Below are 17,047 nucleotides of genomic sequence, written 5' to 3'. Positions count from 1 at the left end.
ATGGCCTCATTTGTTTTCTGAGACACTCCATCGTGCTATTGTTTGTGTTTATTTGAACCCATTATGAAGTGTGCTTTTCTCTCACCTTTCGACATCTATCTACCCTTTAAATCCCTTTCTCATTTATTCAGAGAAACATGTCAAGTAGCAAAACAATCAATGTCTCAGCAGATAACTGGCAATTAAATGAGAAGGAAGTCACAAGGTCGAGCACAGTTCTTAGATGGGCACCCCAGTGTGAAATTGGTTGAGATAATTTTCTCAATCCAAGTTGCTGTCATGGGCCAACCCACACAAATACACTATATATTCAAAGGTATGTGGACACCATGCAAGGGGAAACATGTAGGAGCAACAACGGCTCAGACACAAAATGGTAGGCCACACAAGCTCACAGAACGGGACTGTCAAGTGCTGAACCGTGTAATTAGTAAAAATAGTTTGTCCTCGGTTGCAACACTCACTATCGAATTCCAAACTGCCTCTGGAAGCAACATCAGCACAATAACTGTTCGTCGGGATCTTCATGAAGTGGGTTTCCATGGCCGCGCAGCCACACACAAACCTAAGATCACCATGCGCTATGCCAAGCGTCGGCTGCAGTGGATTAAAGCTCGCCTCCATTGGACTTTGTAGCAGTGGAAATACGTTCCTTGGAGTGATGAATCAAGATTCACCATCTGTCAGTCCGACGGACGAATCTGGGTTTGGAGGATGCCAGGAGAAAGCAACCTGCCCGAATGCATAGTGCCAACTGTAAAGTTTGGTGGAGGAGGAATAATGGCCTGGGGCAGTTTTTCATGGTTCGGGCTAGTCCCCTTAGTTCCAGTGAAGGGAAATGTTAACGCTACAGCATTCAATGACATTCTAGATGATTATGTGCTTCAAACTTTGTGGCAACCATTTGGGGAAGGCCCTTTCCTGTTTCAGCATGGCAATGTCCCCATGCACAAAGCGAGATCCATACAGAATTGGTTTGTCGAGATCGGTGTGGAATAACTTGACTGGCCTGCACAGAGCCCTGAACTCAACCCCATCGAATCGGAACGCCGACTGCGAGCAATGTCTAATCGCCCAACATCAGTGCCGACCTCCCTAATGATCTTGTGGCTGAATGGAAGCAAGTCCCTGCAGCAATGTTCCAACATCTAGTGGAAAGCCTTCCCAGAATACTGAAAGCTGTTATAACAGCAAAGAGGGAACCAACTCCATGTTAATGCCCATGATTTTAGAATGAGTTGTTCGACGAGCAGGTGTCCACATACATTTGGTCATGTAGTATATGTTCTCACAGATTGTGGATTTCTCTTCCAGCACACTAGCTGCAAACCTTTTATTCTTCTAATTCAACTATTCTTCTTCATATTAGCCACACGAAAGACTGTTGTCGGAAACAATGATTGATTCATGGTCATTTTGTGACTAGATCTCAAACATGTGTTGTCATATTTTCAGAAATATGTCCAAATATCATAACAGATACCTGATAGACAAACCAAAATGGTTACTCATACACCATGTGAAGAAGTGTCAGGTCAGGAGAGGACTGAATCCAACCTCTTAGATATAGCCATCATAGAGAACAGAGACTTGTCACTGGAGTTTTTCTTTCACACATTCTGCCTTGTGTGGTGAGCTGGTGATTTGTGGTCCAGTTGGTTAAGCCCTAAGTGTTTTTCAGTGTACAGTATGTTCTCTGGTCAATGAAGTGGAACACATGACAGGAACACATATATGGAGTATGAAGGTGGGTGCAGAAAGACAGGTTAGACTGACATTGGGTGTCCCTGGCCTAAACTGACCCGTCTGCCCTCTGAGCTCTCTTAACCTACGCACACACATGCACATATACACACTTGCAAGTACACAACTACACAAACACTTATTTTTATTGGTTTATTTTTTTACCCTCTTTTTCGCCCCAATTTCCTCATATCCAATTACAATATTTTCTCGTCGCTGCAACTCCCCAACGAGATCGGGAGAGGCGAAGGTCGAGTCATGTGTCCTCCGAAACATGACCCGCCAAACCGCGCTGCTTAACACCCGCCAGCTTAACCCGGAAGCCAGCCGCACCAACGTGTCGAAAGAAACACTGTTCAACTGACAACCGAAGTCAGCCTGTAGGCGCCCGGCCCGCCTCAAGGAGTCGCTAGAGCACGAGGAGCCAAGTAATGCCCCCTAGGCCAAACTCTCCCCTAACCCGGACAACGCTGAGCCAATTGTGCGCCGCCCTATGGGACTCCCAGTGACGGCCGGTTGTGAACGAACCCGGGTCTGTGGTGACGTCTCAAGCACTGTGATGCAGTGCCTTAGACCACTGGGCCACTCGAGAAGCCCTCACACACATTTCTAAGGCACATTCTGTATAAGACAAACATTGATTCATTACTTTCACAATGCTTCTCTGTTGCCTCAGTGACAATCATACATCACAATCTTCAAGTGGAGAGGCTGGCTGAGTATAGTAGTTAAGAGGGATTATTTGGGCATAACTCTAATGAGGGCACTGAAAGTTTAATTAGATTAGATTTACATAAGAAGAGCTAAATGATATTGCCCACATGTTTCATTTGGGTGTAATTATGGTGGCAGGTTCTGGAGATGTATGGGTGATAGGAAAGCAGAAACTTCAATGTTGTCTTTTTTGCTTAGATTGAAAACTAGCAGGAATTATTACATTTGGTGAATTTCATATTAGATATTCTGTTTTTAAATTGTTCTTGAATGTCTCTTGATGGTAGTTATTCCTCATGATGTATCACAATTGCGCAGGGAGAAACATAAAGGAGAGGACATATTTAGGCTATTCCTCACTCCAGAACGAATTGAAAATTGTTACCGATATTGCGCATACTTTTCAATTACCTTGTAATAACACTCTATTTGTTGATTTAGCCAATGACCGTTTCAACGACCCGCCTATTGGGTCTCTCTTTGTGCCATGGGTGGAGACTCCAAGAAATTGACGTTGTCACTGAACCGTTGCTCAACACATTCCCGACTTGCTTGGAACAGAGGGCTCCAGAACGAGCAGGCGAACACGGGGTTTAAGAAAAGTTTATGCTCGGAGTGCTGCGCGCAAGAAGGTCCTGAAACCGGCGATTTAATTGCGGAAGGTAACCAACCTGTCAACACATTGGCGTTCTGGGGCGTCGCTTCAGACGCATGCTGTAACCTAGTGGAGTATATTTGAGATAATGTCATGTTTTGTAGTGTTCGGAAAGCGAATGTTCTCTCTTCCGATCAAAGATATTCGAGCAACAGTGTTTTCTCCAACAAGATGCTGTGATGTGTTGTGAATAGGTATGGTAGCCTATTGATCAGATGTAGTTTATAGCATTATCAATACCACGTGACATTCCTTGCCAGCTACTGAGACTGATATGCTCCCTCTGTGTCGTGTTTGTCTGGCATCTTTTATTGTGTCCGTGAATGTAGCCAGCCAACCTTCCTGACATTCATTCCTATGATACGTAGCAGATGAGCGTTTCAGTCTTGCCAGATGTGGTACATTTTGTTTCGGTGGAATAGGCTACACATTGAGCTATATAATTGTTACCAGAATTGTCTCACACTTATGCAATATTGCTGTTGCTTTTGAATCAACATTCTTTGGCTGTGACATGGGTGTACGCAACAACCCATCGGTGTCGGTGCTAGGAGAAACTTGACTGTTAATGATAGCAACTCAGGAATAACGGTGCATGCACCTCTATCTCCAAATACGGATGCATGCGAGTAGAATAGCCTAGGCATGACTAGTTTGGTATAAGTAGCCGAGACTATTGTTTTAGCTCATTCTAAAACCTGAAACTCACCCTGTTGTCAATTCACCAAATATTTGTGTGGTTATTGCAATATGCTCAGTCTTACCTTACCGTATGCTACAGTTGTGTCCTCATGTGCGTTGTGCGTGACCACCCTGACGATGCCGTCAGGGTCATTGAAATTACAGTAGAAGTTATTTTGTAGTGGTGTTTGTTGTGAAAATCGATACGTGAGTGAGTCGCATAAGTGCCACACCTATATCAAATTATCTCACACGAGGACTCATGGTGAGCGTCAGTCATGTTTCCAAATTGTAGACTAGGCTATGTGTAAAAGGGATTGGAGTTCTTGCTCTTAGGGAAAATCGATGTTTAACTTTCTGTTTCGGAGTCAGGGTTGCCAGGTCTTAATAACATTTCTAGCCCAATGACCCATCAAAACTCGCAGAAAAAGCCTGAAAACTAGCAAATTTTTCTTCAGAGCAAGACAGGAGTTGCCACATTTATACAATAAACCCTTTTACCATACCAAGAATTATTGCAATTGTAATTAATGAATTCAATATGTTGCAAGAGAACAGATAAGTTGCCCTTATTAAACTAGCCAAATCATTTTCCATCAATGGATGTCGATGTAACTTGTTTGACTGCTATGTATGTTTGACTGCACAAGGGTGTATGGTATATGGCCAATATACCACGGCTAACAGGCTGACTACACAACTCGCGTTGCAAAATACATTTAGAAATCTATATTATTCAATTATTGCACCCACACTGCTCCCGCGTGCCAACGAGTGTCTGCGTTGCCAAGGGCTAAAATAGAAGTCAGTTCTATTTGTGAGGCAGATCCCGCTGCAAGTCCTGCCTCTCCCATCTCCTCATTGGTTTATAGAAGCAGGCACCTAGGTGCATGCACCGTTATTCCTGAGTTGCTATCAATAAACAGTCAAGTTTCTCCTAGCACCGACACCGATGGGTTGTTGCGTACACCCATCTGCTCATTGGTTATACCCACGTGGGTGACTGAAAGATGAACGAGGTCAGTGGCGGTAATGCACCTAATTTATGAAAGTTGCCAATCGCAATATAAAGTCAAGAGAAGAAAAAGCCTAGGAGGAGAGATGACTAGAAACGATTCGGTTGACCGTTTTATGTGTGGATTCATTTTCGGAGTAGAGGACCTTGTGCATTTCAGGTAAAATAACAACTCAATGTTTATATCCCAGGAAAAAATAGCAAGCAACAGCAATCTAGCTAAATAGGACAAATTAGCTAGCAAGTGCAAGCTAGCTAGCTAAATTGCCATAAATGTTTAATGCTATTCGACCAGTCCCCAAATTAATGTAATTGGTTCAGAGTTTGTTTTGATATTTTAACCTGCGTGACGTGATCGCATTTGGTGTAGAGGGACACAATTAATTTATGCACGATGGCGTACTTACGCAGCCCGTTTGGGTTCCGTGTAAGGGCTGTTCTTTAGCACGATGCGACACAGAGTGCCTGGATACAGCCTTTAGCCTATCATCAGTTATAAATGGCCCATTTACGAGATTGAATTGTTGTCATTTCAATAGGCATAGGCTACAGACTAAAATCTGGGTTTATGATTGTAATTCAACTTTGCCATGGTTTGCTTAGATACAGCTAGCCTATTGCCCCTGACAGGCCTACATATTATTTCAGATGTAAATTGAACATTTTAGCAGCTTGCTTAGTTCAAATTAACATACTAATTTATTCAACATTAATAGCTTGGCGATTTCGAAGTAAGGAGTGCCTGTGTTTCCCAATAGCCTGATGGAACAGGCTACTGAGAATGGAGTCATAATTTCAATCACTGAATTAAATACTAATAATATGTATATGATCTGAACTGCATGTCAACAACAGCCAGTATTTTTTTTTTTTTTTACCTGTAGCCTAATCTGACTGACTGTTACGGTCAATATAATGTGTTCTAACAACTGATCGGCAATTGCGATAGAGCTTTTATAACTTCCAAGTTAATGAACTAAACATGGCCATTTAATAATTGCATAATAACACAAGGTTACAAAAACAATACACTGAAGTTATAGGCTATTTATTAAATCTGTTTGCCAGCTCCAGGTAGGCTACACAATGGTAGCCTGCAGTAGCCTACAATGGCATGTAAATTAATAGGCTACTTGATGGCCAACAGATGCAAATGTATCATTCTCCACATTTAATGTCAGTTTCATTGAGGATTTTTCCCCATAACAGAAGCACACCAGGGAGTTCCATAACTTCCACTTCAAATTTCCACTTACCTATAAATGACAAGTTAAAGAGCCTACCTATAACTGGTAAAAAGTTGTCACGATGTGCAGGTGTGCTGCTGTCTCCTCTCACTCACATGACTCAGCCAATAGTGGACTAAGCGAAATACTGCAGTGCTCTCTCAACACACACATACCCCTGCTTCATTGCCTGATAGTCAGCAGCAGCAGGTCACAATGAATAGATTTGTATTTTTTTGAAGAGAAATGCCATGGTGGCCACCGTGCATGTAGTAGTAGCTCAAAATCCTGCAACCTACGACCAATACATTTTCATCCCCAACAGCGTTTTCAAAGTAGCCCAATTTGAGGGAATACTACGGACTTGGCAACCCTGTTCGGGGCATATGGAGTGAATGGAATTGGATTGGATTTTTGGTGTATTCTGAAAACACAACCTGGTCTAAAATCATTTCATATTATTCTGTGTGTAAATCCAAGACACTCCATTTAGTTTGATGTGTTACGTTTCGTATGGTATGCTACAAATGTTACTAATTACAATTCGTATTATATGTTACGAATTTGCAAAATGTACAATATGTTAAGAATTAGCTAAACATATGATATGTTACGAATTCTAGCTAGGTGGCTAACTTTAGATAGCTGGCTAATGTTGACTAGGCTAGGGGTTAGCGTTAGGGGTTAGGGTTAAGGTTAGGGTTCAGTTTAGGAGTTAGGGTAAGGGGTTAAGGTTAGCGTTGAAACTATTCCTTTGAAGTTTTTCAATACATTTTAAGATTTGTAGAGACTTAAGTAAATACCTGTAGTCAACTTGTGCAATACCTTGGGAGATAAAGCAGATTGCATACTTCATTTCACCTGTCACGTTATTTTACATTATGAAGATGACGTAGTTCCCCAGAACAGTTGAGCCAGTCGAGTGTTCGTTTGTAAATAGCACCAGGGGAGAAAGCGGAAGCAGGTGAGTCAAGCTGTGTAGTGACAGGTCGCGTTTAATAATGAAAGTCAAGTGTTTTTTTCCCCTCTTCAATAGAGTGATCAGGGACTTGCAACTATAGTTTTCCTTCACAGAAAATACATTAGTGCAACACATTCGGCAGAAAATAGCTTCATTTTCATCACATGGCAACCGAAGTGGAACACTATTCGGCTGGTAGGCACACAAGTAAATGAGCTTACAAAGAAAAAGCAAGTTGTTTTTTGCAAAATCGATGCATAGCCATCATATTCCTAATGTTTATCATAGAAAGAATGTAGCCAGCTACATTTTCTAATGTTTTGCTTAAAGATAATCTTGCATTTATCCAAGAAAAGTTGTCTGGCTACACCGCGAAAGTACCGGAGAAAAGTAGCTACATTTCAGTCATAGCGCTGTCTGCTGATAGAATGCCTGTTCGTGAATTCTCATCCGAGTGGAGAAGGGCAACTGAAGCAGAAAATTAGTCTGATGCCAAACAGAAATTACAATAAGAAGCATTTTACGCCTGCATTTACAAAACCCCGCAAAATATGCATAAAAAAAAATGTGTGAAAAACGCAGAATTTTGCGTTAACCCAAACCCTATATTTAACTTGCTAGTTCATTTAAGTTTCAGAAGTCAAATCCATTTGATGATTTATTTCTACAGCTGCCACTATCTTGATTTTCTTAAAAAAAAAAATATCCTCTTCGTTCTCGGCCCCTCTTCTCCTCCCTATCTTCTCTGAGCAGAGCAGGGAGGCCCGTTGCCCTAGAGACTCCAGATTCCACAAAGACGCAGGGTGTACACATGCTGCTCCAGAGCCAGTACTGTTCTTCCTTCAGACAAGCATGCGTTAAAACGTTGTTAATTTGCACGTGTCTCGTTCACATTCGCTTTTACATGTCCAAACTCACCAAAAATTACATTCGGTAGCTCCTACCGTGTGTATAACTTTATGAGCTGGATTGCCTGTCTTTGCAATTTGTTTATTTTCGTTTGTGCTCGTTAGCATATTTAGCGATCAGCCTCCATGGAAATTCACTATTATTTGTGCTAATTTTGTTAGCCTTCTGGTAATAGATGACCAAGAGGCGCCTCCCTTGTGTACTAAGCCGGTAATACCATATATCCCAGTATAAGAAAAGGACGGTATGATGCTATGATAGTCTGGATACCACCCCAATCCTAGGTTAAGGGAAGGGTTAGCTACAAGGGTTAAGTTTAGGGTTAGGGGAAGGGTTAGCGAACATGCAAAGTAGCTAAAAAGTAGTAAGTACTTGAAAAGTTGCTAAAATGCTAAAGTTGTCCATGATAAGATTCAAACTCGCAAACTTTACTTGCTAGACGTTTGCATTATACACCCACACACCCTGGCCAACCACCCTTTTCCATCTGTTTTGTGTAACCATACCAAACGTAACATATCATACTAATTTGAGTACCTTTATTTAACTAGGAAAGTCAGTTAAGAACACATTCTTATTTACAATGACAGCCTACCGGGGAACAGTGGGTTAACTGCCTTGTTCAGGGGAAAAAACAACAGATTTTTACATTATCAGCTCGGGATTCAATCCAGCAACCTTTCGGTTACTGGCTCAATGCTCTAACCACTAGGCTACCTGCCAATTTTCATTGACTATATTACATCTAGTCTATGAGATCAGGCTGGAAAACAAGTTGCTAAAAGAGCTTGTGACAGTGGATGCTCTGCTTTGCTTTCTACAAGCCCCTATCAAGTACCTATCAACTGCCATCGCTCACTCCATCTCTCGCGGACCTACTACGGCCACTTTAGTCGTTAATAATTATCCCCTTGTGAAAATAGGGTATGGCCATTTTCTTGTCCAAATGCTATAAAATTGCTGTCATTCAGTTGCTCATTCAGCAGCTCTCGTTTCCCCCCTCATATTATGCCTGTGATATATAGGCTACAGCATTTTTCCCTCTCCTCTTTTTTCTTCTCCCCATAGACATTTCCATGTGGCAAACTATTCCTCTCGTTTGAATTACTATCATAATGGTTTTCCTCCTTTCCCCACTTATTACATCTTCACGTGCATCCTGGTCGGCAGTAGCCTTTGAAGACAGTAAGCCAGGTTGCTATGGGTGCTAATGAAATCTCATTTCTAACTGGTTGGTTGGCAACTGACGTCAAACTTGGGCAGATCTCAACACCCATGATAGTTTTCAGGTTATCAGGTGAATCCAGTCGTCCGTATTTCAATACCTAGATGGCTGAATGCTTATGTGAAGTGTCCAATATAGCCTACCACATCACAAGATGGATTATTAGCCTAGTTATCTAGGGACAACCTGAGCCAACTGAAGCCCGGATACAGGTTTTTACCTAGGTGACTGACATAATGTGTTTGTCAGGTGGAAAATTGAACCAACTGGAAGTTCAAACGTAAAGCTTTTAAAGCAGTGGCTGCATCTTGTTGCATAAGCTATTCCGTCCATCTTCCTATTTCTCTCCACTGCTGATCAAGGCTTAATTTACTGGGAAACTATCAGAAACATGTCTATAGTCCCATCTTGCACTCTATTAAGTGGAGTTTCATATTGCCTTCCGCCATTTCAGTGTAAAATGCAGCCAGAGTCTGTGTATAGCTTTGATCAGTGGTTACCAAATTGCTTACAGCACTTTTACAGTTGTCTTGCAGTGTTTGTTGACACTGTTGTTGAAACTGGCCATCAAAATCACTTCTCTTCAGAGAGGTGTGGCGTCTTGCCCATGTGCCAGAGACCAGGAGGAAGTCGGGCCAGGGCCCCAGGTTCACACAGGTCCACAGAGACTGTCAGGGGATAAAGTTATAATAAGGTATTTGAGTGAGCAGGAGTCCGTGTGTGTGTGTGTGTGTGGGGGGGGGGGGGGGGTTGATTTCTTCAAACCAAGCTGCTTACCTATTGCAGATTCAGTCTTTCCAGCCTGGTGCAGGTCTACAATTTTGTTTCTGGTGTCCTTTGACAGCTCTTTGGTCTTGGCCATAGTGGAGTTTGGAGTGTGACTGTTTGAGGTTGTGGACAGGTGTGTTTTATACTGATTACAAGTTCAAACAGGTGCCATTAATACAGGTAACGAGAGGAGGACAGAGGAGCCTCTTAAAGAAGAAGTTACAGGTCTGTGAGAGCCAGACATCTTGCTTGTTTGTAGGTGACCAAATACTTATTTTCCACCATCATTTGCAAAAAAATTCATTAAAAATCCTACAATGTGATTTTCTGGAATTTCTTTCTTCATTTTGTCTGTCATAGTTGAAGTGTACCTATGATGAAAATGACAGGCCTCTCTCGTCTTTTTAAGTAGGAGAACTTGCACAAATGGTGGCTGACTAAATACTTTTTTGCCCCACTGTAAATACATTTTAGGTCCCCATGAGGATAGAAGAACTAAACGTGTGTGTGTGTGTTCGTCCGTCCGTCTGGCGTGTTGGTAGTTGTCTCGTGTTGTGGTTTAGTTTGTTAGTTAGTACTCGAATTATACTAGTAACAACAGTATGTTGTCACATCCGTGTGTGGTATCTGCATATTTGGCTGGTGTGTGTGTCTGTTGTACGTACGCGCTTAAAGGTGGGTGAGTGTGGCGTCAAGTGTGTACAAGCTACATCTGTGGATTTGGTGTGACTGAGTATTTGTGTGGGTGTGATCTCTGGCCTGGGTGTGTACAAGTGGTAAATCTGTTCGGTTATGCAAAGGGATTGTTTCATACAAGGCTTCTTCATTACTAGAGACCTGTGATACGTGGTTGGATGGTGGGAATAGCATGCTCCTCCCCTTCACTTCATCTCTCCCCGCAACATATACTTGGCATGACCAAGTGTTATGCCGCCTCAACATGTGGGAGCTTTGTGGGAGAATGATCTTAGGCCTCAATCAATGGACCCTTCTTTCATTTCTCCAATAGCTGTTGGGGTCTTCTGATGGTGGAATAGCATCAAAGCAATTGTCAACAACATCCCTCAAAGGTCAAGGAAGATTCACTAGGTCAGGTTCAAAGTTGAACTCAACTAGAAACAACGCCAAGGCCTCCAATTAAAAAAAAAAAACATCCCAATTAAAAAACAAACTCATCAAAGCGAAGATAACGTCCGTATGAGCACAGCTTTAGCCCTGTAAGTGCAGCTCTGCAATGGTCCTTAGGGTATTGCTCAATTTAAGGATCACTTTGCCTTTAAAGCGGCTGAATGTCAGGAGCATACTAATTGCATCAAATGGGAAGGAAAGGCACAGTGTGAGACGAGTTCTGCGTGCGCCTCAGTGCCAGAACTGAAAGACTATACTTAATCAACAACAAAAAAATACATTGCAGACACTTTTAAGGTAAGCCGCCATTCAAGATGAAAACGAAGGCCCCTTCCTCTTATGGTACCTCTGAAATCACGAGCCCAGATTTAAAGGGACTATGTCAGTGGTTGCCATGGAGAATTTCAGCACATTCCAGCCGCAGGTGTGAGTGAATGTGATTGAAATTGGACCACTCAGAATTGCTTAGAAGTGAAACCCTTCAAACAAATTCACACACACAGCCCCCCTTCTCTCCCCTCCTGTCACTCTCCCCATTACCTACACACATTCCAACTATCCATCCAACTGCTGCCAGCAGTGTAAGAGCGCTAGCCAACATTATCTTTCTGTTTCTTTCGCCCATATCATCAGGGAAAACCTGCAGACGGAGCCTGACATGCTAAAGGCGCTTCCCCTGTGGAGCCTTTCTGCTTATCCCCTACCAGCTGCTCACGTCGCGATATCGCCGACTCCCTTCTCCCCCCAACCCCTTATTCTTCACACACCCCTCAGCGAAGCTTCAGGGATATTGCAGCCCCACTACTGCCTGCCAACACGCCCCCCCCCCCCCCCCCCCACCTCACCCAAGCCCTCACCTCCCTTGACAAGCCCCCAAACTCTCCATGATTCATCTGTGGAGTATGTCAATTCTCTCCCTGAGTGAAGCGGGTGTAATCGTGAGCGGCAGATTCATGACAGTGTCGGTTTAATAAGTGTCCTCTTGTCGTCAGGTTTGGACCATGACAGTGACAGTATGATAGGTGTTACAGTTGGTGTAAGTGGTGGTGAAAAGGAAACTGGTTTGTGTGCACGTGAGTGGAGAGTGCTTTGCTTTGCCTGGAAGATGAGGTTTATAATAGACAGGGTCTGTTAAATATGCCGTGCTAACCGTCAGGGGTGTTGGGCGAAGGTTTGATGTTCCGCAGGGCTCAGGCTGACAGCAGTGTCTGGTCCTTTCATAGGAGACTGGTTTGAGGCAGTCAGCCTAGCTAATCTCATTCCCCCCGCCATAGTGGAAGTCCATACTCTCTCTTTGTCTCTCGTTCACTCTCTCTTTCTCACTCCATCTCTCCGCTCCAACCCATCCAACCCATCCCTCACCATGCTGGAAGTGCCTACCCTCTCTACCCTCACACATTGTCTCCAGCTCTCTCCCTCCTCCAGCCCTGCTGCTTGTACTCTATCTGTCAGGGACCTGTGAGAGAGATGGCAGGTTACACCTGGAACAGCTAGTCCTATAGTCTCCTACTGAGAGTGAGGTCTGCTCTGGTCCTCTTCCATGCACACTGTGTGTGTGTGTGTGTGTGTGTGTGTGTGCGTGTGCGTGTGCGTGTATGTTCGTGTGTGTGGCCTTGTCTGTAGAGGGCACACATTTGAGGGCACACATTTAGGTAGGTATATGTGCTCTGCATGCCTGTTATTATGTGTGCATGTATTTTACAATGCGTTTGTGTATGTGCTGCTCAGTGACAGAACTGGCAGTGGATACTGGATAATGACCACTGTTGTCAAAAGCAGGTGTATTATCCCTATGGTTATGTAAGGCCTAATTATTATACAACCTGTCAGTTTGGTGTATTTCTATACTTCCCCCCGACCAGGATTTCTCCCCCGTGCTCCGAGCAGTATTGTCCCACATCTACTGTTGTCGGAACACTACACTACACTGCCCTCGATAGTCTGACCCAAATACTCTATGTATTCAAAACGACACTGTTGTTCAAATACCTTGTAGAACATTCTAGTGTTTTGCATAACCACTTAACTATGCACTTTATATACCAAACCTAGGTCTTTTTGCAATAGTCTGAACACTCCTGATATTTTAAACATTGTTCTGCATATAGTTTAAACACTATACAAACACTATACACAGTGATTTAAAGAGTGACTGAGCGCACGGATTCTGCATGTTTTTCTGTTGCTCATTAAGATTTTAGTCTTGGGGGTGTGGTTCGATGTGGCAGTTACTTAAGTTTGCCCCTCATTGGACACCATAGGAACAAAGCCAGTATCACTTCCTCAAAATAGTCAGAATGATTCTACGATAACTCAAGCAATCTGTAATTAATTTGGATGTTTTTGCCGAGGAGCTTTTAGTTAGCAATTTTACTAGCTAAGGTGTTTGGTGCAGTATTTCTCAAGTCAATGTAAACCAATTATGTAAACCAAGTTTGATCTGCTGTGCTGCTGGCCAAGTCTGTCTCACTGTCTGTGTGCAGCTGTACGATTGGATAGACCACAATCACTGCAACTGTTTATCCCATGGTAGTCGGCAAGTCGGTATTGTCGAGATCAAAACCCAACCGTTAAGTAAGTCACGACTAACTCATGTACACAAATCTCACAAAACTCACTTTTGGATTATACTGACCTTATGACAAAAATGTAACTACTTGCCAATTTCTAGTCAATTTTGCCATTGGAATAAATGTTTCGGACTAATATCGATGTCACATATGTCATTTTCAACTAGAGAAGTTGTTTTTTTGAGTTCAGTTCTGCTTTAAAGAGTGCACTACGTAGTGGTCTTAAGAGGTAACTGTACCCTTTATTCTGAATACCACAAGGTAGTTCTAGTGCGAAGACTTCACACAGCATCATACTGAAGACATGACACTCTTGACACTCAACTTGACATCTGACAGCAGTCAAAACACTGCTACGACTCGCACTAGTCAAAACACTGCTACGACTCGCACTAGTCAAAACACTGCTACGACTCGCACTAGTCAAAACACTGCTACGACTCGCACTAGTCAAAACACTGCTACGACTCGCACTAGTCAAAACAACACCAAATGGTTTAGAAAGAAATGCACGCAGTAGTGAAAATGCTGCTTTGCGCACAATAGTTAAAAGCAATTTCAGGACTCACACACCATCAAATGGCACCTTAACAAGAGTCATCTTCAATTCATCTTTAAAGGAGAGATGTGGTTGATTATTTCAGCCTCTGTATTTACGACACAATTTACTGAGCCAATTCCCTCCCCCTGTTTCTAAGAATGCTTTTCAATTTATTTCTTGACTTCCCCTCCACCTTTCCTCCTTTGTGTTTACACATTGATTGTTTTGACATAAGCCTTCATTTATTTGAATTATAGGGGATGGCAACCTAATTGAATTGGCACATTGTGGTATAATGACGGTAGCTCAAGGAACAGAACAATGAGGCGCTCTAGTCAACGTGCATCGATTGGAACATGAAACAAAATTGACTGAGTCATCCTAAATGGCTCGCAAACAATCCACTTTAGCCTTGAATTACCAATGTTGTCTGTATATTTGATAATTTCATTGAGGATGCCATCAACGCCACAGGCCTTTTTGGGTTGTAGGGTTTTTATTTTGTCCTGTAGTTCATCCAAGGTAATTGGAGATCCAGTGGGTTCTGGTAATAGTTAATAGTTGATTCTAAGATTTGTATTTTCATCATGTATATGTTTTTGCTGTATGTTCTTTGTTATAGAGCCAAAAAGATTGGAGAAGTGGTTTACCCATACATCTCCATTTTGGATAGCTAATTATTCGTGGTGTTGATTGTTTATTGTTTTCCAATTTTCCCAGAAGTGGTTAGTCTATGGATTCTTCAATTACATTGAGCTGATTTACAGTTCCTTCTTTTCCCGTAGTGTATTTCTGTATTGTTTTAGTGATTCACCATAGTGAAGGTGTAGACTCAGGTTTTCCGGGTCTCTATGTTTTTGGTTGGACAGGTTTCTCAATTTCTTTCTTAGATTTTTGCATTCTTCATCAAACCATTTGTCATTGTTGTTCATCTTCTTCAGTTTTCTATTTGAGATTTTTAGATTTGATACGGAAGCTGAAAGGTCAAATATACTGTTAAGATTTTCTACTGCCAAGTTTACACCTTCACTATTACAGTGGAATGTTTTGTCCAGGAAGTTGTCTAAAAGGGATTGAATTGGTTGTTTCGTAATTGTTTTTTGGTAGGTTTCCAAACTACATTCCTTCCATCTATAGCATTTCTTAATATTACTGAGTTCCTTTGGCTTTGATGCCTCATGATTGAGTATTGCTCTGTTCAAGTAGACTGTAATTTTTGCTGTGGTCTGATAGGGGTGTCAGAGTGGGTTAACTGTGAACGCTCTGAGAGACTCTGGGTTGAGGTCAGTGATAAAGTAGTCTACAGTACTACTGCCAAGAGATGAGCTATAGCTGTACCTACCATAGGAGTCCCCTCGAAGCCTACCATTGACCATGTACATACCCAGCGTGCGACAGAGCTGCAGGAGTTGTGACCCCGTTTGTGTTGGTTATGTTGTGCCTAGGGGGGCATATGGGGGAGGGAAGGCTGTCTTCTCCAGGCAGGTGTTTGTCCCCATGTGTGCTGAGGATGTCAGGTTCTTGTCCGGTTCTGGCATTTAGGTCGCCACAGACTAGTACATGTCCCTGGGCCTGGAAATGATTGATTTTCCCCTCCAGGATGGAGAAGCTGTCTTCATTAAAATATGGGGATTCTAGTGGGGGGATATAGGTAGCACGCAGGAGGACATTTTTCTCTGTTAAGATCATTTCCTTTTGAATTTCAAGCCAAATGTAAAATGTTCCTGTTTTGATTAATTTAATGGAGTGAGTTAGGTCTGCTCTATATCAAATTAGCATACCCCCTGAGTCCCTTCCCTGTTTCACACCTGGTAGTTTGGTGGATGGGACTACCAGCTCTCCGTAACCTAGAGGGCAACCAGTGGGTCCGTCTCCTCTATACCAGGTTTCTTGTAGGTTGACAATGTCTGTATTTACAATTTCTTTAATGAAGTCCAGGTTCCTGCTCTTTAGGCCAAAGGCAGATGACCTCAGGCCTTGGATATTCCAGGATGAGATAGTGAAGGCTTTGTGTTCCATAAAGTGTCCAATGTTGTTGGTCGTATGGTTTGGCCTCAGGCCAGTAAGTGTGAGCAGAGCCTGCTGAGCATCTGGTACATGCCATTGGCTTGGGCTAGTGTAAGAGTGGGGGTTGGGCCTGTTTGCCCGCTCACGGCCTGGACATATGTGTGACTTCCATGCAGGGGTGCGGTGCATGGGGTGGGCAGGAGGGGCATAGATCTGATCTGAGGGGGCCTAAATGGGGTGTGGGCATGGTTGACTTTGGGGTTATTGATTAGTTGGGGTGGGTGTGTGTATGTGGCTGGTGGTGTTGTGGTCTGGATGTAGGTCCTCTTGGCGTGGGGGGGGGGGGATTATTTACAAATACTCTTTGGTAGTTGTAAACCTCAGAGTCCTTGTCTAGTGTCTAGTATCCTGAGTTTCCACCCCTCGTTAACACCCCCTCTCTTAACAGAGGGGTAGTGGGCTAATATAGCACTGTGCCATGCCAGGGGATGGTCTGTGTGGAAGATGAGGTTGCGGATGTTCCCATTTTTATAATTGTCAGCAAAAAAGTGACTCTTGATTTTCCATAAGGAGCTTCATTTTGTGATCTTTTCTTGCCTTTTCATTCTTTACATACACAGGTTACTGTATTTTAATTACCTCTGAACAGCGGGAGGCGCTTCTAAGGCCTCTCCATTTGGTTGGAGTACACTGTGTGACTCTCCTGCCATTGTTGGGCTAAAGGGCTTTGACACCTCTCACTTGACACGTCAGTGCTAATTGAAGTTGTATCAAGCTTGGCAGCCTTAATTTAGCATTCAGTAATCATAAAGTCATGTATTTTCTTCTTGGCTTTTGGAAATAAAATATAGCTTCAGACTAAACATTACTCACTCAGTTGCAGGTTGTATGGTGTTTTCGGGTT

The 17,047-nt window shown here is 42.8% G+C and overlaps 1 protein-coding gene across 3 annotated transcripts in view; it reads left to right on the top strand.

Annotated features, from left to right (window-relative positions):
• Positions 1–2,959: 2,959 nt before the first annotated feature.
• Positions 2,960–17,047, top strand: part of LOC110538107 (junction plakoglobin) — a 59,283-nt gene continuing 45,195 nt past the window's right edge. Inside the window, exon 1 of one of the 3 annotated variants that reach the window (XM_036938138.1) lies at positions 2,960–3,119. The gene's annotated coding sequence lies outside the window, so the exon portion shown is untranslated. Of the gene's footprint in view, positions 3,120–3,281; positions 3,307–13,575; positions 13,600–17,047 lie in introns of those variants that run through there. The other 2 variants (XM_036938141.1, XM_036938140.1) reach the window with 2 other exon arrangements.

Source organism: Oncorhynchus mykiss, chromosome 12 (genome assembly GCF_013265735.2).
Source record: "Oncorhynchus mykiss isolate Arlee chromosome 12, USDA_OmykA_1.1, whole genome shotgun sequence".
In the NCBI taxonomy this organism is placed as follows: domain Eukaryota; kingdom Metazoa; phylum Chordata; class Actinopteri; order Salmoniformes; family Salmonidae; genus Oncorhynchus; species Oncorhynchus mykiss.
Note: the sequence above shows the minus strand (reverse complement) of the source record. Positions and strands in the feature narration are given on the sequence as shown.